The sequence below is a fragment of the Pelmatolapia mariae genome, linkage group LG5, assembly GCF_036321145.2.
Source record: "Pelmatolapia mariae isolate MD_Pm_ZW linkage group LG5, Pm_UMD_F_2, whole genome shotgun sequence".
NCBI lineage: Eukaryota > Metazoa > Chordata > Actinopteri > Cichliformes > Cichlidae > Pelmatolapia > Pelmatolapia mariae.
In genome coordinates, this window is record NC_086231.1 from 1,446,094 (window position 1) to 1,471,824 (window position 25,731).

The window sequence follows — 25,731 nt, forward strand, 5'->3', positions numbered from 1 at the left end:
TCCTGAATCCAAACTGGAAGCTGGTTCCACCGACGAGGAGCTGAAAGCCGAAGGCTCTGCTTCCCATTCCCATTCTTTTGAACCTGCTGCTGTAAGATGTGCTCTGTACTGAAAGAAAACTGCATAAAAAAGAATATATATGCATTCAAATGTGCAAACCAGGACACTTGTGATATGACATTTTGTCCTACAAGTGAAAATACATGTATCCATTACACATATCCATGCTTTAAACAATAGTTTTAATATGAGAACGTCTTTTAATCCAAATGTAACACTTCAATATGCATATAATTTTATCTTCACAGAGCAGACAGCCGTGCCTGTAATGCACCACGAGCACGTTCCTCGTTTTCATTCCCATTTTCATGGAGCAGTACTCGACAGATAGTACAATGGTATTTCCTGACGGCACGCCCAGCGCCCATGCTTTAATTTACATCTTGATTTATGAGCTCCAGAGAGACAAAAAGAGAAGAAATAAAACGACCCACACAGACTCTGAATATCTGAATGAACAATAGGCAAAAGTACATTAATGTGATTACTGAGACAAATGCATTGTGTTTGCTTTTGCTCCCAGCGATTTTCCTCATGTCGTTTAGTTTAATAAGTGCAGGCATTTCACGTCGCCGGCTGCAGAGGGGCTGCATGCAGGCTGGTTAAACCAAGCTGCTGCTTCCACAGATTTTCAGTATCGGGAAACTCCGAGAAGGTCGATAAGGTTTGCAATCCTCTGCAGAGAAAGGGACAGATACAGCACTGTCCGCTGGGAAGGATTTCACTGCACAGGGACAGAAACAATAACTTAAAGGAAACAGCTAGAGAATGATTCAAATGATTAATATAATTCAGCAGTGGAAAGGCCATTGTCCCTGCAAAATGAATAAAGCGAGAGGCTGGCTAAGAGAAAAATGTCTTCAACTAAATTACATGAAAAGCAGATATGTGGTGAATAACTGGGAGATTTCATTCAGGACCAAAAGATTTTGCTGAATTGGTTTAAATCTGAGCTCGCCATTGTTCTCCTCAGTAGTTTGAGTAGCTCAGATAAAAAAGCAAAGTTTAAGAAACTTTGGGGCTGAAATACCAAAGCAACCGAAACACTGAACATATGATTAGAAAAAATGTGGAAAGTAGTGAATAAAACCCGCAGCGATGATCGCGGGTCCGACTGTGTGTTTGTTTGAGTTCCCCGTTTTATTTATTCTGTGTTCCTGAAAGAATTTAATCTGAGATTTAGAGTTTAAGTTCCTGTTGTGTCAGCTCTTTCCCATTTTTAGCTTTGGTTTTCATTTCCTGTTTTCTTTTGATAGTTTCTTGTCTCTACTGGGTTTAGATTGGTTCCTCTCGTCGTCTTTGATTGTTGCCACCTGTGTCTTGTTACCTTGCTGCGTCTGAGTCTGGCATCTTTGTTTCTGTTTGTCACAGGTTAGTTGCACGATGTGTGGAACTTTCAACATGATGAGTATAGTAATAAAAAAAGAAATAAGTGGGGACCTCCAGATGCTGATACTGAAGCACTGAACTAAAACTTAACAGTGGAAACAAACATGTTTACAGCCTGATGCACAAACACTCTGTAGATCAGGGGTGTCCAACTCCAGTCCTCGAGAGCTACTGTCCTGCAGCTTTTAGGCCATGTCCACACTAATACGTTATCGTTTCAAAACGCATCTTTTTCTCTCCATTTTGTGCTTCCGCCCACACTGAGACGGCGTTTTTGGTCAAGGAAAACGGAGCTTTCTGAAAACGCTCTCCGAAGTGGATACATTTAAAAACGCAAGTTTTGGCGTCATAGTGTGGACTGCGAAAATGGAGGTTTTCGAAAACGATGATGCGTTTTAGTCATGTGATGCAGTCATGTGACCAATTCAACTAAGATGGCGGACGGCATTGTGCAGCAGTTGTTTTGTTTGCTCTCAGTTTTGACAGCCCTATTAAAGATTAATATCAGCCTGCATATGCTCCAGAGAGCTTTTCTTCAAATTCTCACTCGCTTTTGCAACTTTGTACTTTTGTGTTACTCGCAGCAACAACTCCACCTCATTGTTAGTCCATTTATAAAACTCTGCTTTTCCTCAACATTTTGCAGCAGCATTTCAAAGAGCCGGAAAGTAAATAAGCCGCAGACAGAAATGAGGCGGGTCGAATCGTCTTGTGTTTCACGCATGCGCAGGACTGGAGCGTAAGCGCTTTCAGTGTGGATGAACCACTCTCGGAAACAACTGAAAACGATGGTGTGGACACGGAGCGCTTTATTCGGATTAGTGTAGACGTAGCCTTAGACGCATCCCTACCCCAACACAGCTGAATCAAATGATTGGATTACCTCGTCAGCACGCCATCAAGTTTGGCAAAGGCCTAATAACAAGCCCTTCATTTGATTCAGGGGTGTCAGAACAAGGATGCATCTAAAAGCTGCAGGACGGTAGCTCTAGAGGACTGGAGTTGGATACAACTGCTATAGATGATGTTGAAACTCTTTATTATTAGGGGCGTGGCCTCTTTGACTGACAGGTGGATGGTGACACAGGCGGCTCTAGCTGCTAGCTTTCTGCTAGGCCTCACCTCAGCTGAGTCCCTGAGTGTGTGTGCTGTCGGAGCATCTTTAATGATGTTATCTGACCAGTAATAAAGCAGACTGATCAAGAAGTCTGAGCTCCAGGTTTTTGACTGAAATTCTAAGACGCCATTGGGCTGTTACTCAGCACTGATTAGCAGGTTTCTGTCTCTGTGTAAGGCTCTTATATGTCCACCTTCTCATCCAAATATGGGCAGGTGTGGAAACAAAAACTAACAGGTGGCGTCATCATTTTGGTCCAAACCGAACAGTGAAAAGTCAAAAAGAACAATCCCTAAAACATCTCCAGGTTAAACGTTGAGCATTCGACATCCGGGCATCATTTGTGTTTAAATTCACGCACCGGTTTCCTGTAAAAACTCCGGCTTATTTCTGCTCTGTCAACAGGATTATTTCACTTTCACTCACTGATGGTTTTGCTCACCGTGTGTCCCTGAAATGACTGGCTGACAACAACTTTTGAAACAGATCTTTCCTTCAGGCTGTGTCTGTGGTGGAATTATGTATGAAGCAAAACATACATTTCTGTGCTTCTCATTTTCTTCGTGTAATCCTTTTATACCCACGGAAATCTCCACATGTCGCACGCTGAGCATTTTCGCTGCAAGGCCTGTGTTCAATCAATTTTTTACTACGAGCATCAGCAGGGGATACTTGACCTCCACCAAAAAGGAGGCATCTGTCCCTCGAGGGTGTCATTAAAGGGGTGGGAAACAAAGAAGGAAGGACTGCAGGAAAATAGAAAAAAAATTCATAAATCATAAGAAAAAATGCCACAAAAAGATTGAAAGATAACAAGAAACAGATGAGAGGATGCTGAGTAGAAGAGGACAGCTGGTCAGCTGTTGTCCTGGAGGTGCTAAAGCCCGGACTTTGTCCAAATACAGCAGCTGTAAAACAATAAACAAGTGTAGAGGAAGGAAGGGGGAGAGGAGGGCACATGAGGGCAGGGGGATGACGGAGCGAGGCCGTAGGAGGACGGGGAATTAAAAGCACAAATACAGGCACAAATAATGAGAGCAGCAGAAAGGGAGCAGCAGGCCACGGAGGGATGAAAAATCAAAGGCAGAAAGAGGGACAGAGGCCCGTTCCTCTGGCCTTTCAGCATGAGGAGTATGTGGCAGAGGAGGCGGGAGGAGGAGGAGGAAGGACAACACCTCTGAGTGCTATTCTGCCACTGTTAGTTCAGACCGAGCGCCCTCGTAAAGAGGCCGAGAGGCTGGGGGCCGTTTACGGTGCCAGCTTTTTTAGAAACAGATGTTTTACTGGATCAACCTGGCACTGTAGCAGCGAGGGGGGAGGACAGGTAATAAAGACCGGAGCTGACAGACACAGAAAGAAGCTGAAAGGCACAGAGGAAGAAGAAAGGAAGAGGAAGAAAAGGCTGAAATAATGAGGCTGGCAAAGACAGAGATGGAGGTCATTCTCAGGATTTTTTGTTTCTGCCAGACTCCGGAGAGAAATTCTTTTTTATTTGATAATTGTAGAAACTGGAGACACAAAACAACAGTACATAGATGCAGTATTTATGAAGTAACAGTACTGCAGAGCCAAAGAACAAACAAAGAGAGAAAGAAAAGGGCTGCGCTCTGTGCTCCTTTATGTTTCAGACATAAAATATAACCTGTGATAAGACTTTATGGAAGCCCGTCATTTCATGTCACAATCAGCAGGTGAGCAGTGGAAACACCATTGAGCTCGTTGTTGGACTCAATCATGTTGAGCAGCCCTCCGTGCTTTAGCCACAGCTAACAGAATTAGCACGCATAAATGGGCCTGATCACAGCCTGAGAGCTTTGGGACTATTGGCAGTTTAATTAAGTGTGTTGTAATGTGAGGGACTCCACTTTAGCTTTTACCATCTAGATTTGATCCAAAGTGACCATTTTAACAGGAGAGGGTGGAGCCAAAGCCATGTTTCTGGTTTATTTACTATGCTGATCACGTTAAAAGTGAGTGATGGAACAAAGGCGATGGCATCGTCCTTTCAAGGGTTTTTCACAAGTTCTCCGATGTAGACCTCTGATCTGTTATCTGACATATTTTGAACTTTTTGGGTTTAGCTTGCAGTGAAACCGAGCTAACAGTAAGAAGACGTCTGAAGGCGTGGGTTCGCTGCAACAGCGTGGGTTTGCAGCGACGGCTGAAGGCGTGGGTTTGCAGCGACGGCTGAAGGCGTGGGTTTGCAGCGACGGCTGAAGGCGTGGGTTGGCAGCGACGCCGAGGATCGTGGCTCAGTGAGACGAAGGTGCAGATTTAAATGTTTTTGACACACTGATACACGGACAAATTATTCATTCGCATGCAGCGGTTGCCAAAATGCCCCACCCCCCAATAACTGCCAGCTTCAGTTAAACTCATTTCCAGGTTCACGATCGCCCTCCACCACCACCTCCACCCATTCACCACCCACCCCTCCCTTCGGCACACCGGAGCTGCTTATTTACTTCCACTGCTGTGCCAAAGGGCTTTTTTTTTTTTAACCCCGCAGGCTCTTAAAACTCGATTTTGACACATCGCTGCTGAGCGGAGTTTAATCTAACAGTCTGTAATTTGAAAACTCAACTTAAATTATCTTCTGTTTGACCAGGTCGGTGAAATGCTGATATTAGAATAAACTTTTGGCCCCCGTGAGCCCCTCTGTGCGAGAAAGGGGATTTTAAGGTGAGCACACACCGAGCGTTTTCCTGTTCTTTAATTTATGAGCGGCGTCTCCTCCTCTCACACGTCTCTCTGTATGCCTGTCTCTTTGCGCACTGACCCTGTTGTGTTGCCGTACTCTTACTTCCACGTGCGCACATTTCACCCCTGCCCCTCCCTCTGCAGGTCAGTGGGCCGCTCCGATCATGCCTTATTAATGAGAGAAACCACAAACTCGCAGATGAGAGACGAGAGGTTTGGGGAGGACAGATGGGGATGGAGAGTATTTGGGCGGGTGTGGGAGACAAATGGAGGCTCAGACAAAGGGGACAGAAACAGGCGTGACTTAATGAAAGCGAGGCAGCGTGACGGAAGAAGAGAGGCCGAATCCAACTCTGTGTTTTCATGAACTCGCTGCTACCTGAAGACTTGTGGAGTCCCAGAGGTTGCAGGGCTTCCTCGCACTTGTATCTCGTCACGCTGTAAAGCGGATTACATGTCAGAGCCAAAGCAAACCCCCGCAGCGCGCACACGCACGCTAACAGGTATGAAAAGGTGTTTGGAAACGCAGCCAGGTGAAAGCCCGTTTACTTATCCGATTCTGCTGCATATCTGTGGGATCAGGCGGCTTCTGCTTCACCTGGAAAACATTTTGCGTGACATCGCTCTGCAGTAAGTCGTGAAGAAACAGAAGAGAAGGAAAAACAGAGAAAAGTCCCAGTCGCCCTGAATCCCATCAGCTGGATTTTAAAGGCTTTTATGTGCGATCGGGGGTCAATAGTGTTTGTTCTCTCAGGCGAAGCCATCGACAAATTAAAGCTCCTTACTTTAGCTCTTTTAAATCAGCACAAAGCACAGCGGATAATGGTGCTGCTTTACACTGTAGTGCAGCTGAAAAGTTTGTTTTTCCAGCACAAAGGCAAACGTGAGGAGGCTCTCAAAGTTTCCACGAGTTAAAACAGCAGCGTCGGAGCTTCAAGGTGCTCGTTATTAAAGGCGAGCTCCTGTTTCTTCATGTCGCTGTAGACGGACGATGCTGAGACCAGAGGCCGGTGCTCTGAATCAGGATGCTGAGGATGATGATGAGAGCAGTGTCCCAAACTATGGGCCACACACCAAACCTAAAGACTGATAATCACCATTTTTTCACCGTGACTTTGTTCCCTGAAGGTCAGACTGTGAAACACGAGAGCTACACTAACAGTGTGAGAGGAGACTCTCAGAGTCTCAACAACACTGTTCCAGCTTTACTTAATGCTCCGTAGCAAATATTTTTGGAAATGGAAAGTCCGTGACAGTTTCATCCTTCCCAAAGATGATACATATTTCGCTTGTACGCTGCTTAAAAAATTAATAAACACATGAATGAATGAAAATGATCAACCTGCAGAGAGCTGAATTTAAACACACCCTAAAAATCCAAATGAGAAAAACGATGCAGCATATTAGTCCATTTTGCCAAAGTTTCATTGCACCAACTCAGACTGGTCTTCAGTAGTTTGTATGGCCCCCACGTGCTCGTATGCATGGCTGACAGTGTTCCTAATGAGACGATGGATGGTGTCCCGAGGAATCTCCTCTCAGATCTGGGGTATCACTGAACTCCTGGACAATCTCAGGTGCGTCCTGACCGCATCAGTTGGACCAAAACATAATGTCCCACAGCTGTTCTATTGGATTTAGGTCAGTCCATCGTGAGGGCTAGTCCATCATTTCAACTCTGTCTACCAGGAACTGCCTGCATACTCTCACCACGTACTACGTGGACCCCAGGACCCACTGCACCAGAGTGGGGTCTGACAGATCCAGGGATTTCATCCTGACACCTAATGGCAGTCACCTGTGAAAGTCTGTGCATCCCTCTGTGGATATGCCTCCACAGACCATCACTGACTTACCACCAACCAGTTATGCTGAATGATGCGGCAGGCAGGATATAATTCTCCAAACCCTTTCACGTCTGGCACATTTGCTCTCATCTGTGAAGCTAAATGTCCCAGTTATGGTATTCTATGACAAATATTAATTGAGCTCCACAGTGATGAGCAGTGAGGAGCAGATACTGATCCTGCTGATGGCTTAAGGCCTTCTACGGCCCCCTCCAGCTCTCCTACAGGAACTGCCTGTCTCCTAGAGTCTCCTCCATGCTCTTCAGACTGTACTGGGAGACGCAGCAAACATTCTCACAATGTTATGTATTCATGTGCCATGCTGTGTGAATGGGTGAATGACTGATTGTAGTGTAAAGCGCTTTGTGTTCCTTAGGGACTAAGTAAAGCGCTATACAAATACAGGCCATTTACCATTTACCATGCTGGAGGAGTTGGGCTACCTGTGCAGCCTCTGTAGGGACCAGGTATGGCCTCATGCTACCAGCAGTGACACTGACCTCCACCTGTAAAACAACCTCTAATGCACAGGTTAATTTCAATAACACCAAACCAGCTTAAAGTGAGTAACAACCCCCTCCTCCACTAAACTGACCAGATCAATGCCCCACAAGTTTAACTGACTTGATGCTAAACTCTGATTTAAAACTGTAGCTTTAATTGTTTTTGGAGTGGTGTATTTTTCAGTGAAATGCTGAAAATGATTAATTCTATCATGCATAATCTTTTTTTTAATACAACTGTAAGATTTTAGTTTCCCCGTCGCTGCTCTTATCATAAGTTTCATATTATTTTTCTGAGGATGCTGGAGGTGATTTTCCTCCATATTTAGCCCTTATACTGCCGTATTAAAGGAAACTGGGCGATTCATGGGAGCATAACTCGCTTCTCTGCATGATTGTTTTATGGCCGCAGTAATAATTTAAGAACACCGAGGCCCTAACTTTTGCTCCTCTCACTGCTGGGATGCACTCTCTCTCTCTCTCTGCGTTTTTAATGAAAACTTTAATGAAGAGTTCATTCAGGGTTAACTCAAATGCTCTCGACCGCGCTCTGTAACTGAGATCAGACCTGCAGGGAAGCCGGTTGTCTGTCACACTGGATCATCCTCACCAGCACTCACTGTCAGCGCCATTCACCAAAAGACCAGCGCGCTTCTTCTTCATGGCCGAAAAAACCAGATTCAGCACATCCTCAATGTTTCAGCACAGAACTGCTGTGTGAACGTCTTTTATTAAGACCACGTGAACTTTTCACAGCTGGTTATATAAACGGCTCATACCACAGATGATGATGATGATGATGATGATGAAGCATTGGTCGCTGCTCTTCACTGTGGCCACGGTTTGTGTGTCCAGTTAAATATCATCACAAACTGCTGAATTCTCACTCATTTTTGAAGCTGTTTGGTTTGTTGCAGTTATGAATAACTGTTTCTGACTTTTGCCGAACGTTGACTGTAACAGTGGTGAATCTCGGCAAAGTGACGTTTTGATGTAAAAACTGGGTTTTAAATCTAAAAAGTGGGATCACATCATTTGAAGCAGCTTACTGTCGTCAGTGGTGCGCTCCATCAAAGTCTTCTAACTCCATCCAAACACCTCCACGTGAACTGCGCTGCACCGCTCTGCACCACATACACCTGCACTGAGGCTCGTTGGCCGGCTGCCTGCTGCTCTGCCATGAGTGAATGAGAATTGACGAGTTCGACTGATGATGCAGCTAATACTGAAAAATAAAGTCCACTCAGGTAACTAGTGGGTGAAAACATGAGCTGAAACACAGACACACTCAGCATTTTTAGTTTTAGACGTTTGTGTGATCTTTCTCTGCTGTTTCATTTGCTCTGACTGCTGTAATTATGGGGGATTTTTGAATGTGTGTCCATAACCTCTGAAAAAAAGCCAAAGCTGTAATCTGCATCCTCTTACTCCCAGAGGAACACAGCGGGCAGATTTCAGCCTCAGTTTTGAAGATAATAACTGAAAATGTAATGAAATAATCTGTTAATAATGCAAATAAGCTGTAAGAAAAGCAGTGTGCCGCCTGAAGAGAGCAAACAAGCTGAAAATGTCTTCCTCAGGTTCACAGCCCTCTGCTGCCTCCTCCACACACCCTCGCTCTTTTCATGATGTGATTCTCGCCTCTTCTTTGTTGTTAGTGAACGCTGATGATGATTGTTTAAAACTCCAAAAAGTGGCAGAAATATTTGATTGCCCCGATCACGTGGATCGGGGTCGCTGCGCTCTGTGTCGCAGCTTTGCTGACTTTTTTCCAAACGTGACGCGTGCTGTGTTTAACGGCGCTGCAGTCAGCACGGATTCTGGTTATGATTTCACACATAACATTCATGCAGGTAACAGCAGGAGAAAACGCCAGTGTGAGTAGTTTCGGTGCATTACTGAGGTCGTGCGGTCGGTTAGCAGATGGTTGGCGAGGGAAAAGAAACAGGAAATAAAAATGAAAGCATAAACTTACCGTGCAGTTTATTAGAAACAGGACACAAATTCTGCTTTTTTCAGAACACAGTTTCAGATTTTTGCTGACTTTGGCTTCGCTGAGCCTGGCACTGTGTCCTTATTATCGATGGTAGGGTGCACACAGGATGGGAACAAATGACAGTTATGGCAGAGCTGTTGTATTGGACTAAAGGTGCTCAGTGAGCTTGATGAGAGTATTAATTAAGTCTCTATCTGCCTCTGAAGTCTGATGAACCACCGTGATGCAGGCGGCTGTAGCTGCTAGCTGTCTGCTGGGCTTCACCCTGAACTGGACCTCCAGACCGCGTTTGTGCTCTTGGAGCCTTTTCGGAGCATTTTTAATGACATTATGGCTGCTGTGAGGTTAATCGAACTAACAGACTGTCAAAGGTTTGCAGCTTGTAAGGAAAATTCCCTTTAGGGGATACAGTGGAGCCAGGGATGCAGATCCACTCTGTACATGCAGTACATATTTACTGATCCATGCAATGAGCAAAAAGCAGCATTTAAACTGGTTTGTAATAAAGACAATGGGATGCAATAAACCCCAAAGTGCACCAAATGAATACGACTGAGTGATGTAATGTGCTTACAGTGATTAAAGCGATGCAGATGGGAGCTCTCCAGGATATTGCACTGTCACAAAGAATATACAGCACGCGTAAGACGTGTAACAAGAAACTAACATGAGCTTTGTTTCCATTCATTGCATCATTTCTACAAGACAAAAAAATCTTCCTCTTCATTAGCATAAAATTGTTTGATATCAAAACATCTATTTGATTTAGTTTTTTTCTGTCTCGCTGTGTACAATTTAATGCATTACGAGTCTCAGTAAATACCTTGTTGTGCAGTAAACTCTGCTGGGAATTTTCTCAGGCTCATTATAAAGACCACTTTTTTCTTTCTGTCCTCTTTAAATCTGTGACAGCCCCGCGCTTTATATTTTTCTTCTCTTGACTTTTATCTTATTTTTCCCCTTTTGTGTCTCAGTCTGACAGCCTCCCTCCGATTTTCTGTCTCCTTTTTTGCATCTGCCTTTCAGCAGCTATCCACGGAGACGGCTCCAAGAAAAGAATCAACCACAAAGGAAGCTTAATAATTGCCACATAGCAGGAAAGACAAACATTACATCTGGATAAATGTGTTGGGAGACAGGTGAGAGGAGAAAACATGGAGGAGAAAAGATGACAGACAGGAAGGGAAGGGCAAGAGAGGAGAGGGAAAGGGGCGGAGGGTGCCGCGATAAAAAAATTGCCTCGCACTAAATTAGTGCTGCGAGTCACAATTAGTCACACTTCAAAGGAGGAATTTTGTTTGGAAATTGGATGGCGAACATGTTGGATTTGATCAAAATGAGATCAAGACCTTGTAAATCTTCAAACCGCCAATAATATAATACGGCAGAGTCAGGCAGATGAGACACGAGTGCACACGCAGGGACTGAAGAAGTGTCTGGATCAGCCTTCTTTACTTCATCCGGTAAACATTTTGTCTCTTCTTCGTGCCTGCTTGCTCTCTTTAGCAGATGTCTGGGTGCAGGGATGACCTGCCTGGCCTTTCCATCCTTCCTGGTACGACTGAAGTGAAACGCATCAAAGCGTCAACGTGTGTCGAATCTGAGCGGCGACCATGACGATGAAAGGAACTGACGCCAACGCTGTGTGTTCGTTTGCCTTTAATAGGGTGAGTTTTTGGAAAGAAAAGCATCTTGACTTCTTTTAGATTCTTGAAAATGTTTCAGCTCTCATCCGAGAAGCTTCTTCAGTTCTAAGAGCAACATAGAAGAGCCACCTCCACGGGACAAGACTCGGCTGTCCATCTGCATCTAAAGGTCAAAGGTCACTCTCTCAAGGATGCCAATGTTCGCATCTTGGACAGAGAAGACAGATGGTTAGTAAAAGAAGCATCTGTGTCCACTGTGAGCGACCATCTTTGAACAGAGGCGGTGGTTTACGACACCAACTGTCTGCCATCTATAATCCAGTTTTGAGATCCTTCCCAGACGCCTTAACGCCCACTCACATCCTGGGCCATCTGACCTCAGGAAATCACATGATAGGGTGGGGCTAAGTCTCACAATGAGCTCACCTGAAACCCTGGCTGATTGTGACCTACACCCGTTTACACACCTTGGCTCATGTGATTAGAGGATCATCAGGGGGTCCATGACCCTCTTGGAGGGACACTCCCACAGGGCTTAAATCTGGGACTCTCCACCATTTGACCCTAGAACTGAAGAAGCTTCTCAGATGAAATTTAAAGAAGTCCAGACGCTTTTCTTTTTAAACTCCTTAGACTACGATGACCTGGATGACTGAGAACCTTCACAGACATTCCTTCTTTAAGTCTCGACCACAGACTGGTGGACAAGGCTACCCTGAAGTCACCGATTGGTTTGTGAAGTCCTGCCTTGATCTGAGGGTGCTTTCTGTCACAGTCTTGCAGTTTCAGTATATCGTAATCGGATAATCGTCACCTCTGAATGTTCTGCTTAACGTTACCGGGAACAAGTGACTGAGAAAAACTCCTCTGGGAACTGTGTCGCCCCCTGGTGGCCCTTAAGAATGCAGGAAGTGAATTACGGTGACAAGACTAAGCCGATATGCATAGTGTAACTTCAACACTCACCAGGAAGTAAAACACTGCATGTATCCAAGTATTGCAGTCATGTGATCATTAACCACGAGATTCAATTCAATTCAATTCAATAAAACTTTATTGATCCTGAAGGTTGACCCCGAAGGAAATTGGGTTAAGGCTGCCGACCTTTGCCAGCGCCATCTTACCTTAGCTGTGATATAGCAGAGTCAAGTGAAGTCATCCTGAGTCACATGGGTCTGAAGGCTGCTCGATGATCATCAGGCAACCACCAGGGAAAACTGGATATTCCCTGAGCAGTTGGCATGCTGGATGCTGGTGGTAGCTGGGTGAAATCAGTCACAAAGGATGCTGCACTGAAGATTTCCTTGGATAGTCCTGCTGGCTGCTAGCAGATTGCCGCGGCCACCAGTAGTTTGCTTCTAAGACGAGTCTGCAAACATTCACCAACTACTATCTGAGTTGTATTTTGAAGTGCAACATTTTTATAGATGGAAACCTGTTTTTCCGAGTGAATCTATTTATTTCACAGGTGTAACAGGTAATCTTCATCAGGTCCAGTCTGAGCGTTTCAGTCTTCTCACACAGAAACATCACGTGTATATGACAACAACTATATTAGTTTTCTTGCTGTGCTTTACAGATGTGGAGGGATGTAAAGACACTTGTCCAGTTTCCTGTTTCAGTGGACAAAAATCACCATCTTCTCCTTTTTCAATTTCCGCTGCTCTGTGTGTCTGTCATCCATGTGCATGTTATCATTAATGGATCCATTTATAGACTGTACAAACAGCAACGCTCATTTCCAGGATGCCCGCTCATCTTCATCTCATGTTTCTTTCATGTACTAACAGCTTCATCGCATGCAGCAGTGAGAGGATCCGAAGCAAATGTGAGATTCTGCAGATTAGTGGCTTAAAGTTCATCCATTAGTATCACATGATCCATATGCAGGTCTCCACAATAGCTTTCTGAGCATTAGCAATAGCAATAGCATTGTTGAAAACATCAAAACGATGTCTCCCAGTTTTTCTCTGCTTAGTCTGAGATGTATTTGTGGAGATATGATGCAAAATCTCACAACGGTGATCCACAAATGTCTGGATCCACTGAAAAAGTGAATCAGACCCACTCTCTAATGACTCAGTCACACCAAGGTAAAACGGGAAATGTTGGTGGTCAGCCAGAAATTAAAGTGAATCTTTTATACATTTGCAGTATTTGCAACAACTAGCTGATTGCCCAGAGATTAAATGTGCAACGAGCTCAGCTTCTGGGCAACCACAAGAGATCACGCAGTGATTGCAAAGCTCTAGCATCTATGTCAATTTGAGGGTAAATTGCTGTCCTGCAGCAACTGCGTCACAATTTGTGGAGCAGTTTTTGAATTTGAGTTTCGGGTCTCTAAAGTTCTGGCTCGAGTCTGAATGCAAGTAGCTCCTGTGAACTTCTGTGTATGTAGAAGACGTCAGATTGGCTATTTTCACCAGTTTATCACAAACAGATTACATGTAATTACCAACCTGATCCCACTCACTCACTGACTGATAGCAGACCGACTCCATCTTATCGCTGTTTCAACTTGACGCACCAAAGTCTCTTTGAGGATGTCAGCAGACTGTGATTGGTCGCTGTCTGGCCCTCAGGTCGAAGCACCCATCTCAAAGGTAACAAGGCTGCCAGCTTATTGCACGCACAGTGATTTTACCCATGGGACTGTAACATAAAGGTTTCCATGCAGACACCTACATGTCTTTTGAATAGTCCTGCTAAAAACAAACCAAAACGGTCACATGACCTCCTCGGTGGCGGTGCAGCTGCTTTAATAACAACAATTATCAATAGTGAAAAAATATGCAGAGCCTAGAGACACGATCAAATCTCCCACTATCAGGTTGCAGGTTATGAAAGGGTTAGTCGTGGCTATATGGTATAAATGTCAGCGTGGCCTCTCATTGGTCATGCTAATCGCAGCACAAAATGTGCGGTGATGGGCGGGGTCAGGAAGGCTGTTATCTGCAATTTAAACGGTGGCACGGCTCACCGCAGATCTGCGTCTGTCCGCCGTCCGTAGGCGCGTCCCTGATGCCCGTTCCTGATGCCCGTTTGCTAAAGTACACATTGTCTGTGTGTCCTCCGGCCGGCTGAGCCAACTAATCAGTTATAATCAGGTAACCAATCAGGGCGCAGGTACACCAATTAGGGAGCGCCGGGGATCCTGGGAATATCAATTAGAAGAACTGATTTGGTCTAATTTAGAACAGCTGCTACGGAGCGCTCTGGGTGATGGCAAGAATTCCCCCTCTGCAAGAACGAGGTGTGCACCTGACACACACACACAGGAACAATACCATGTGGTAGGTCCACATATCAAAAACAGGACGTGTATGATATGAGCGTGTGTGTGGATTCACTCCTGAACCTGTAAACGTATGATTCTGTTCACGTTCTGTCCTGCAGGACGAACACACACACACACTCGGGATAATAATCCTAACTATTTGCTCTGAGCAGCCGTGTGGAACCACTCTGAGCTCCGAGGACAAAGTCACATTCTCGCTGACGCTGTCTCCTCTTCTTTGTTCAGCCTCTCCTCTTCCTCACAGGCTCTCTGCAGCTCGCCTCTCCTCTGCACCGTGCTGACTGCTCCAGACAATTAGAGCACTACATCACATACGGTGCATCGCCTCGGTCTTTAATATTTAAACATAATGTTCATTTGCAGAGAAGATAGCAGGCTGAAATGGAAGTGGTTGTTTTGTGGATGTGAAAAAGGACCTCAAGCAATTTCAGATATATATTATTCTTATTATTTTGCCACCAAACGACAGTAAACATGTCACATGCCACTTCGTACACTGCTCTTATTACTTTTTCCTCTTAAAATAATCAGATTCAAAGTGGCTGCAGCCGCCTGTGTCGCCACCCACCTGTCAGTCAAAGAGGCCACACCCTTAATACTGCAAACTCAAAACACTGCTCAAACCCACTGACAGCATCAGGCTGTTACTTACCTGTTTGTTGCTTTATTAATTTCACAAATTTAATACAAAGTCGACAAATGAAATAAAAGTTGAAACATTTTGGTAACACGTGTTACAGTATGACATCATTATATTATAGATGGATTTGTTTAGCTTTACATGAATTTGTTGCTAACTGTGGAGAAAAATTTGCATTGGAAAACTTTAAACCCACAGAAGAGTGAAGAGTAATAATAATAAACAGAAATAGAAGCAAAATAATAAAAAGACAGAGAAGTCTGAAAATGGAGTCAATGCAATAAATAAACACAGAAACAGACGCAGAGCCTTACTTTACTCAAGACAGTCTCTTTGGCCTCGCTAATGGAGTGTGCAGGGTGCTGTAATGGTTACCAGTATAACAGGTTGGCCTCGAGCCACTTTAACTCTCCTCGACTTTATTACGCCTAATGGTTTTGGCCGAGGCTGTATATGCTGTCGATCCAAAGTCCATAATGAATCCCTACTGCTAGCTTTTAGCCGCTGAGCTTTAGGTGGACTTTTAAATGTGGGAATCAGAGAGTTGTTTGTTGGGGTGTACCAAGTGCTCGGCGCCCTAACAAAGATAATCAGCTCGTCTCGATAACCTCTGTCAGTTAAATTTAGACAGCCCAGCAGCTCCCAGAGCGTGTGTGTGTGTGTGTGTGTGTGTGTGTGTGTGTGTGTGTGTGTGTGGGTGTGTGTGTGTGTGTGTGTGTGTGTGTGTGTGTGTGTGTGTCTCAGCCTGCACATCCCAGCAGTCATAATAGTACAGGGCTTATTTTTAGGACGGGGAGACTGAACTTTTACTCTGACAGAGGTACAACTTACTGATCACTGCTGCATGTGTTTTTATGTTAGCAGAGTCAAAAACACTTTTACATTTTCTTCTTCTTTTCTCTTTGAGCACGAAGATCTGTCCAGTGAGATTTATTGGAAGGACCAAAGCCGGAGTCTGGGAACATCTAATGTGTTCTCATGCTGAGTCAATACACAGTAGTTAAAACCATAGATGGATGCAGTCACTGTGACATCACCTGCTGGTTTATGAAGTCCTGTTTTGAAGCCATGATGCTGTTTCTGAGAAGTGATCAGAGACATTCGGTCAGTTATCATCTACTTCATGCCAGCTCTGTTATCCAACAGCATCCACAATTCAATTCAATTTATTTATATAGCGCCACATCACAACAACAGTCGCCTCAAGCCGCTGTCCGTCTTTAGGCGACCACAGACATGGATACTTGTCAGCATCCAATCGAAATCCTAGAATTTCACCGAAACTGGACGTTCTGGTAGCACAGTAACCTCACAGCAGCCATGGAGGTGACTGCAGGCGGACAGCTAGCAGCTACACCCACCTGTGTCACCATAGGCCACGCCCCTAGTGATGAATTAACACAATTTAAACAGGTGAGCTATCAGAACAATGTACAGCTGGTATGAAGGAGCAGTTTTTGGATCAGGCTGAAATCCCGACCTTTTATTTCTTATTGATTCATTTCTTGCTTGAAGTTGGAGATTTTGCTGCAGATTTATTATCACTTTTATTGGCTTTAACTATTTCCCAGACAAACTGAACCCTATTTATTCATTTCTGTTGTGTGCCTGTATCAGAGTATGTGCTTGTCTCTTCTTACTACAGAGTCCAGAGTGGGCGTGTTGAAGAAGTAAAGGCTTTGCAGTAGTAATTTATGGACTCTATCAATGCCCTTTCATGCTGAGTCGTATCATAATCATTTATTTGGGGGGGTTGCAGTGTATTGTCTTTACGCTGGTACTGTGTGATCCATGTTTGTGGTGCAGCTGGTTTAAAAGCCTCCGAGTTGACGTATGCATGCACGTGCTGCACCGATGCTCTTTAGGAGTTCACAGATATTTGTCACCTATTGACCGTATAGCCCATTTCCACTGATATGTATCTCAGGGCTCCTTCCTGCTGCCAGCTATCTGCACTAACATACTATTAGTCTCACATGCACACACACCTACACGCAGCCACAGACTCGGTGATAAGTCACTCGGACTCTCTTTATTTGGCCTTCCTGCTCGCTGCTGATAATCAGGCAGCAGATAATTCTGCAGGAGCCATTATTAGCTTCTTGAACGCGAGGCTGCCACTGAACAGCAGCAGTGACACAAACAATATGACCTTTATATTCAAAAACACTTCTCGGTTAGCGGCTGCTTTCACCTCGGTGTTGCCGTGTGGGTGGGAATACTCTGTCTTAGACACATGAGCCTTTATTAAAATACTCTGCAGAGCCTCCGTGGGCAGAGCAAGGCAGTAACACTGTCAGGGTCAGAGGTTTGAGTCCCAGTGGAGCGACTGTGCTGAGCATTTAAGAAGCTGCACAAACCTTCAGTGTGTTCATCTCATTCCTGCCTCGTTAGTATACGCTGAACCGGGTTTGGTAGGTGCTCTGCAGATTAAAACTTGAGACTTTCAGGAGGGAAATGCAGATATTGTGTTTGGGTTTGTTGGGAATCATTCCAAGACAAATCCTCCAGTTTCAGAGCTGAACTGTAACATATACTGCTGTACTACTCACACACACAGCTGTACTCACAGCATGGAAATACTGTACAGAGCAGCCTGTGTGTATATCTGTCATTGCCCTTCACCTCTTTGGACAATTTGTCACGTAACGTCTCGTCTGCAGGACCTGAGGGACTTTAAGGCTCACATTTGTCACTACGCTGAATGAAAAAAAACAATTAATGACAGATCATCTTCTGATCAATGATTTAGGGCAGAGAATCTGGTATCCAAAAAGTACTTCCCATTCTGGATTGGTCAGGCCGTCAGAGAAGGCACCAACGTTTCTCTTTCTTTTTTGGACTTGATGAGCCGTGGCACTGCCGATGGTTTCCACAAATGTTCCCGAGACTGGATGTCAGGCGCTGCTGTCCTGGCAAAGCTGCTGGTGTTTCACATTTACAAGATGTGCTTAGGCAGCAGCGTGTGACCCGGGTTATAACAAAAACAAGAGGTCTCTGCCTTTCGAGCCTCTCCATATGTAGTTCAGGTTTATTTCTATACAAGAGCCTGTTTTAAACATAAAACTCAAAAAAGCCTTAACCTTGAAAACAGGTGATAGGAAAGATCCTTCTGAGATCCAGCCTGGTCATTCATGTCCTCTGCTTTTGACACTTGTTTTTGGTCTATATCTTTGTACTTGTTTCAGCTACCCTACCAAGTCCTGATGTACTAAATAAAGCACATCCTGGGGTTTCCATTGATATCTCATGTGTCTGGTTGGTGTAATTTAGCTCCAAAGATGCATTTATCATGTTTAGGCAGCCAATTAGAAGCTAAAAAATGTTAAACACATGAAAATTAGCCACACATGAGGAAGATCTCAGCTGTCTGTTTGGCAGAAAAATCATAGTTAAGACTGGTACATGTACTTTTTAACTTTTTCTTGGCAGAATCAGCAACATTTGTGTTATTGATCTGAACTGATTGAACTTTATGAAACTTTGATCATGTGTAGGAGTTTAAATAAAACTTATGATCCTTATTTTGGGGCAAAGTGGCCAAAATTTTGTTCTTTTTAGAAATGATTGCTTAGGCTTTCTGGCAATTTAGTTACAGGCTTCAAAATTAACGTTGGCTAACAAGTGGCCCCACCCAACGCCAGTTAAAGCCCTCTGTTTGCCAGGGGCAGCCAATCAAAACAAAGTCAGCTGAAAGGGGGAGGGTCTAAAGCAGGGGTGTCCAACTCTAGGCCTCAGGGGCCGGTGCTCTGCAGGTTTTGATCCAACACAGCTGATTTAAATGGCTAAATGACCTCCTCAACATGTCTTGAAGTTCTCCAGAGGCCTGGGAATGAACTAATCATTTGATTCAGGTGTGCTGACCCAGGGTGAGATCTACAACCTGCAGGACACCCTCAAGGCCTGGAGTTCCCCACCCCTGAGCGGTGGGATGTGGAGCTCCACCCACAGTATAAGTCAAATCAGCATTGATTTGGTAGGTCCGTAGCAGACAGATATCCACGCCATATCCACACACTATGCAGCACGGACTCCGAGTACATTAGCAGAGCCACATATGTCTCAGATTAGTTTGTTATTTTTGAAGGTGACGAACAAAGGTGGTGACATGAATGGAGAACTAATGGTGCTGCAGGTTACAAGACGGGGAGGAGGCCACAATAATCAGGTCCCATTCTCTCTTTAGTTTTTAATCCAGCCTGAACTGTTGTTAATTATCACAGCACCTCCTGAACCCGGCCTCGCCACAATGGCTGCTTAATGAGAGCACAGGTGATTGGAGAGGCATGTGCTCATGCACGGCAATAACAACCAGGAGGGCATTCATCACTGATTAGGCTGCGCTTTGCACCTAGCTACATCACGGAGGTGCAGCTAATCACAGTGGAGACCACGCTCGAGGGTATAATGGCTTTAAAAAAAGTACCTGAAAACTTTTCTTCACAGTGGTGTAATTAAGAAATATAATTAAGGGTAAAATAGAGCCATTATTATATACAGGGAGTGCATAAAGATGAGATATAAACACATACATACTGATGAGACGTGAGCGCTGTAATGTATAATTCAGTTCTTCTGTTGATCCTCCATACAAAGAACGTTTTCTATAAATACATTTCAGCTTTGGCGTTTCGTCTGTGAACCCTTCGCCCCGACGTGTACACGGACTCTAATTATCTCACTGTTCACATTTCTCTGCATTTCAGTAAAGCTCATCAAACAGCACCATTACTTTGTAATCTATAGACAGTACTGTATTATTCACAGTATTTATCCCAGCATGCTTTGCTCTATCATATGGAAACATGTTGCGGTTCAGCTCTTGGATTTTTAGTCTTTCAGTGTAAAATTCTCCTGCTGTTGGTATAAAATGAACAAATCTCACTTTTGTTTTCTCAGCAGCAGATTCCTGCTTTCTTTAGCTGCGTCTTCATGCAGAGCGTCACTTCCTGTCGCCGTGCGTTCAAACCAAGTCTGAAGAGTTTGAGCTGCACAGTCACAAATGCTGAAGCTGTGTAGCATGAATAGATGTTCACCGCGCTCATTTTAAATAATATATTCAAATTATGCACAATCTTTGCTTCAAGCTGCTTCATAAAATCCTCCGGCGGGATTTTCACTGTTTTATTGGCTCGACTTTTTTCTTGTAAATTTGTCGTGTTTTCATGTGATGTTGCGCCTTTTCTCTCATGTCTTATTTACTTTTCATTTCTTTTTCATGTAAGATTGACAGATTTTTTAGTCCATTTACCAGTTTTTTAATATAAATTTGCCAGTTTCTTCTTGTAAATTCTGGTATTTTAAAATCTAACTTTGCTAACCCACCAGATAATTTTCTTCTAAAGTTGCCAGTTATCAATTTACCACTTTTTATGAAAATCTGCCTTTTTTATTATAAACTGTAAGCTTTCCAGTCCTTTTCTTGAGACTTTGCCAGTTCTGCTTTGCTTTTGGCAAACTGACATATTTAGTCACACCAGGAGAGGCCAAGTTTGGATGCTCAGCTGGTTGCATCGGCTCATACCAACGAACTTTAAAGTTTAAAATGAAAAACAAAACATAAAAATAGGTTTTTATTTTTCATATTTTTATCAATCTGGGTTTTTCTGAAAATCACGAGGAGCCACAGGAGCTGGGCAGGTTCCAGCCCCCCGGCCCAAACACTGATTATAGCAAAGTGCATCTTTTAATCACACCGCCATCGTCGCCGGTTCAGTGCCAATATGCAGTTTTATCATCAGCTGAATTCCAGAGCTCAGACTGATTTCCGGTTTTCGGCATCACACAGGAGCCCGGCGGCACATCTCCTCTTCCCTGCAGCACCTGCCTCTGCCTTCGGTGCAGCACACACTACAAAGTTCTTCTCCTCGCCTTGAAATCCCTGCACAGTACGGCCCCCTCCCTTCATATCCACTCTCCTCCGTCCCCGCACAGCCCGGCCCATCTGCTCTCCCCTCCTCCCAGCGGGCTCGCCTCCATGGATGACAGGGCTTTCAGTGCTGCTGGCCCACCGCTCCGCGATGCCTCAGGGTCTGCGCCAGCGCACATCTGTTGCTTCTTCAAAGGTGCGACTGCAAACACATCTTTGTAGAGCAGCTCCCCTTTCAGCTTCTTAATCTGCATGAAGAAAATGTATCCGGCTCGCCTCACACGTCCTCCTATCACCAGTTCCTTTCTGCTCTTTCTGCTCTTTCAGCTTTTAGGAGCTTTTCTTTATTCGTTTACTTAATTCAATGTAATTTGCACAATAGCAGCACACTTGAATGACCAATATTAACAAATACAATTTTAAAAAATGTATTTATACCCTGAAGCCATGAAAACACTGATGTTTTGATGAAAACATCAAGATACTTGGATCGGGAAACATCACTTCATCCTTTAATCATGAGTTATTATTAATCTCTGACTCTCTTCCACAGCGTGTCTTTGTCCTGTCTCCATCCCGGAGCTCCCAGCTGGGCAGATTCTTCCTTCCCACTGTCGCCAAGTGCTCGCTCATAGAGGACTGTTGATTGTTGGGTTTTCCTTACAATATAAAGTCTCTGAGGTGGGTGCTGTTGTGATTTGGTGCTGTATAAAATAAAACTGAATTAAATCCTTCACATAGAAGTCATTCCAGAAGAGTTGTTGGAGATCATCTGGGAAGATCTCTGAAGTTACATTGCCAATAAAAATATTTTAATACAGGAAAAACCTTCATAAATGTCACATCCTGTGGATGTTACTGGAAAGTTTGTGCTGAATCTGTCATAAATAAATCAGAGTGAAGAAAGGATGCGTGCTTTTTTAAAATCTATTTACAGACCATATAATCTCTTTTGACACTGATAATAAAAATGTTTTGCATGAAAAAATGTTGCACTTTTAAAAACTCAGGCTTAATAAAACCAACAGGAGTGTCTGCAGATGTTTTATTAGAGCGTTGTGAGGTTAAAGACAGACTTTCTAAAGTCCTAAAAGTTCAGGAGGAAGTAGATGTGTAAAAACGGCTCCAATCAAAAGCACTTAGACTATGATTTGATTTCACAAACCTTCTTCTTCTTCTTCTTTTGTCCTTCACTGGCGCTCGGCAGGGGAGGTTTTCCACGAAGCCAATACGTCGCTGTGGGTGCCGCAGGGTTTCCATCTTGATCAACGATGCACGTCCAGGCCTGAGGCGATATGACAGGCGATGGTTGCTCATGCGGCAGATGTGGCCAAACCATTGCAGTCGTTGCTTCCTAATCAGCTCTTCTGTTGAGGGCTGCTGGTGACATTGACTACGTAGCACGCTGTTGCTGCGACGATCGCAGAGGGACACTCGGAGAATCTGATGTAAACAGCGCATTTGGAAGACCTCGAGCTTGTTGAGGTCGTGTTTGAGGATGACCCAGGTCTCCGACTCATAGAGAAGAATGGGCAACACCAGTGTACGGTACAGGCAGATTTTGGTGGTGAGGGTGACGTTTGTCTTCTTCCAGATGCACCATCGGAGGGAGGCGAAAGTCGCCGCTGCTTGACCAATTCTTAAATGTATTTCCGCTGTTGATGCCACTTTCTTTTCTTGCACCAGAGAGCCGAGGTATTTGAACTTCGCACTTGTTTGATTTGCACGCCTTCGAGATGCAGGCGTGCAAATCAAACGATTTCACAAATAACTAACTTAAGATAATCAAGCTTGTTTCTAAACGTGAGCTCAGATATAAAAAGATCAGCAACAAAAGCCGTTAAAGGAGAAATACTCGTGTCTGTGGTCACTTAGGATTTATGCAAGATTTTCAAGGACACGGGAAAGTAACACAGAGAGGAGAGAAAAGTCTCCAGATGTCTCACAGCGGTTGTAAAATATCACTCGAGCTCTATTCTGGCTCTGAGATCCAGTTTGAAAAGAGCCAACAAAGCTGAACTTGTCAGAGAAACGTCTCCATCTATCTTCATCTCCTTCCTTTGTTGGCCTTTAGGGAGCGAACCAGATTGTCTTTCTTTATTTTTTCTCTTCTGAGAGTTTTTTATCTTCACCTTTTGATCTAAATTCTTGTGGATGTTATGAATGTTACTTTAGTTTTGTGCGTGACCTTCATTTACAGGAGAAATTCAAAAATTAGATGGAAAAAAATCTGGGTTAGGTTTACTAAAGATCAGCTTTTCATTTGATTCAAGCAGGTGGGATTCAGGGGACAGATTTCCATCCCATTATTAAAGTTTGTTTTGTGTCGCAGAAGATGTTTTAATGTAGCTTTTGTATTTGATAAGAACCGATGGTGGGATTTAAACCTATCATGGGCCATCGTAAGCCCTTTGGCTACAGTAAGCCTGGCTTCATTCATGTTTGTATCATATGAGTTACCAGGATGTTAAAGGACTTGATTATAGTCCTGTAGATGATTTTTGAATTTAAGGAAGAAACGTAGTTTCACACATAATCTGATTTTCATTCCACTTATTCAAACACATCTGGATTTCACATATTTCATAAATCTAAACATGAAACTTTCTGATTGAAAATCAGAAAATATCAAACCAAAGCTGGAACGTAGGGAATTGAATTAAAGATGTGGAATTTATATTTATCTCATCATTTCAATGTAATGACACTGACAGGTGACATTACTGACACATGAATCGATGCACATCACAGCTCACATTCACTGATGTCCTCGTGTTGCTAATCAATCGTGTGGGTGAGTTTAAGGAGCGCTGATTGATGATCACACATTTAATTTGTCATGACGGGTGATGTTTTAGTCAAAGATACATATAACATAGATCGGTGGCAGAGCCAGATTATTCCATTAGTTATCTATAAACACACAGGAGCCTGTATTGATTAGCTGATGTTATTTACTGAGCGAATGAATCGATCCATCAGTCACGTCTGCACCGTGAGAGGATGTCTCATATCATGTGACACACAGTCAGGCATGTTTTAGCTTTTTGATCCCACAGTCGTGTTTGCAGTGATTATTATTATCTCTGCTCTTCAGACTACAGAAACAGAAAAAGAATCTATAATGATTTTAACACACTGCTAAAGAAAGTTCATCGTTTTATCATCTGTTCATCAGAGAGCTACGGTGGCCCCTAGAGACAAAACACGTACAAACTCCAAAAGACAACAGAAGTGCTCCAGGACACTAGGGGCAGTGTTGAGCTTCTCTCTGAGCAAAGCACACTGACTGTTAGCTAATGTCAGATTTGACTCCACCATAAACCAAGCGTTCATAGTAATGAAAAACAAATCAAACAAACAACAGTTTGCACCTTTCTTATAAAGCGTGGTTGTTCTGTCCTTGCAGGTGTTTTCCGCCGGTGTCCAACTCCATGGGCGTTTATCAATATGCGTACTTGTGCGTACTTGCGTTCTCGTTTACTTGTGATACGTCATCAGTCGGAGACCAAGTACTGTTCCAATTCGAAGTACGCATCACGCCGAGAACGCGAAAAAGTCCCGGATGTGTTCTCGATCCGCCCGTTTTATCGAGCATGCATCGGTGTAGACTTGGGACAGCTAAATATCCCAGAATGCATTTCGTCCAAAACTCAACAGCAGACTCCCGGCACATCGTTTCCAACCCCCCCCCCCCCAAACCGCTTGCGGACTTCTCACTACTCAGGTTAAAGAAACCCCAGCAGCTGTCTATAGTATTGAGTGTCCACTAGAATAGAAATAAAAGCGTTCTAACATCTCACCTGCTTGTTTTTATTAAGGTATGTACACGTATGTACATGTACACTATTTTTATTAATAGAGGTTTCACTACTGAGGTTAACAATGATATATAAGTCACTTAGATCACTTCTAAATGTTAATGTTTGGTTTATTTCAGTGTTTTATTTGTTCCTGAGTAAACCGGTTTGGCTGTGATTAAAGTTAAGCTTCATAACATGTTACTCACAGTTAAATTAAGAGGGGACGGCAGTAAAAACTCTGGACCTGTGACATCATCACGTACGCAGGTGTTCCGACTGTACAAATCACGAGTCCGTGCTCGCGTACTTGAGAATTGAGAAACGGCCCACGAGTCCGTGCTCGCGTTCTCGGCGAGTCCGTACTCCCGTGCGTTCTCGGCCAGTACGTACTCGCCGAGAACGCGAGTACGTACTCGCATACTTGAGAATTGAGAAACGGCCCATGTGTTTGCAACAAACTTGCCGTTTATTTTGCAAATCAGGCTCAACACTGCCCCTAGCGTCCTGGAGCACTTGTGTTGTGTTTTGGAGTTTGTACTGCTTTGTCTCTAGGGGCCACCGTAGAGAGCTGCTGGGAGGACTGGAAACCAGCTTTTACTGGTGCTCGTACAGTCAAACTGGATTTTGATTCTCAGGTATAAAAAGGTGTTTTGTTACTTTTTTTAATTGTTGAAATACCAATAAAGATAAAACATCGGTGGAAAAACAACTTTAACCTTTACAGAAATTCTGCGTTTAGAAGCATCCATACAGCTGCAATGCTCACTCTGACTGTTTGGGTCCAAAGTTACAGCACTGCTGTACCTTTTAATAAGACTTCAGTCAGAGCTGTCATGTCCTACTGGGAACCAGTCAGCTCACTT

At 43.9% G+C, this 25,731-nt stretch overlaps 1 long non-coding RNA gene across 1 annotated transcript; it reads left to right on the forward strand.

The window, feature by feature from the left end:
• The first annotated feature begins 3,591 nt into the window (after nt 1-3,591).
• On the forward strand, nt 3,592-23,762 carry LOC134627326 (uncharacterized). Its single transcript, XR_010093895.1, has 3 exons — nt 3,592-4,832; nt 21,619-21,746; nt 22,273-23,762. It is a non-coding gene; the product is annotated as an uncharacterized LOC134627326 (long non-coding RNA).
• The last annotated feature ends 1,969 nt before the right edge of the window (nt 23,763-25,731 follow it).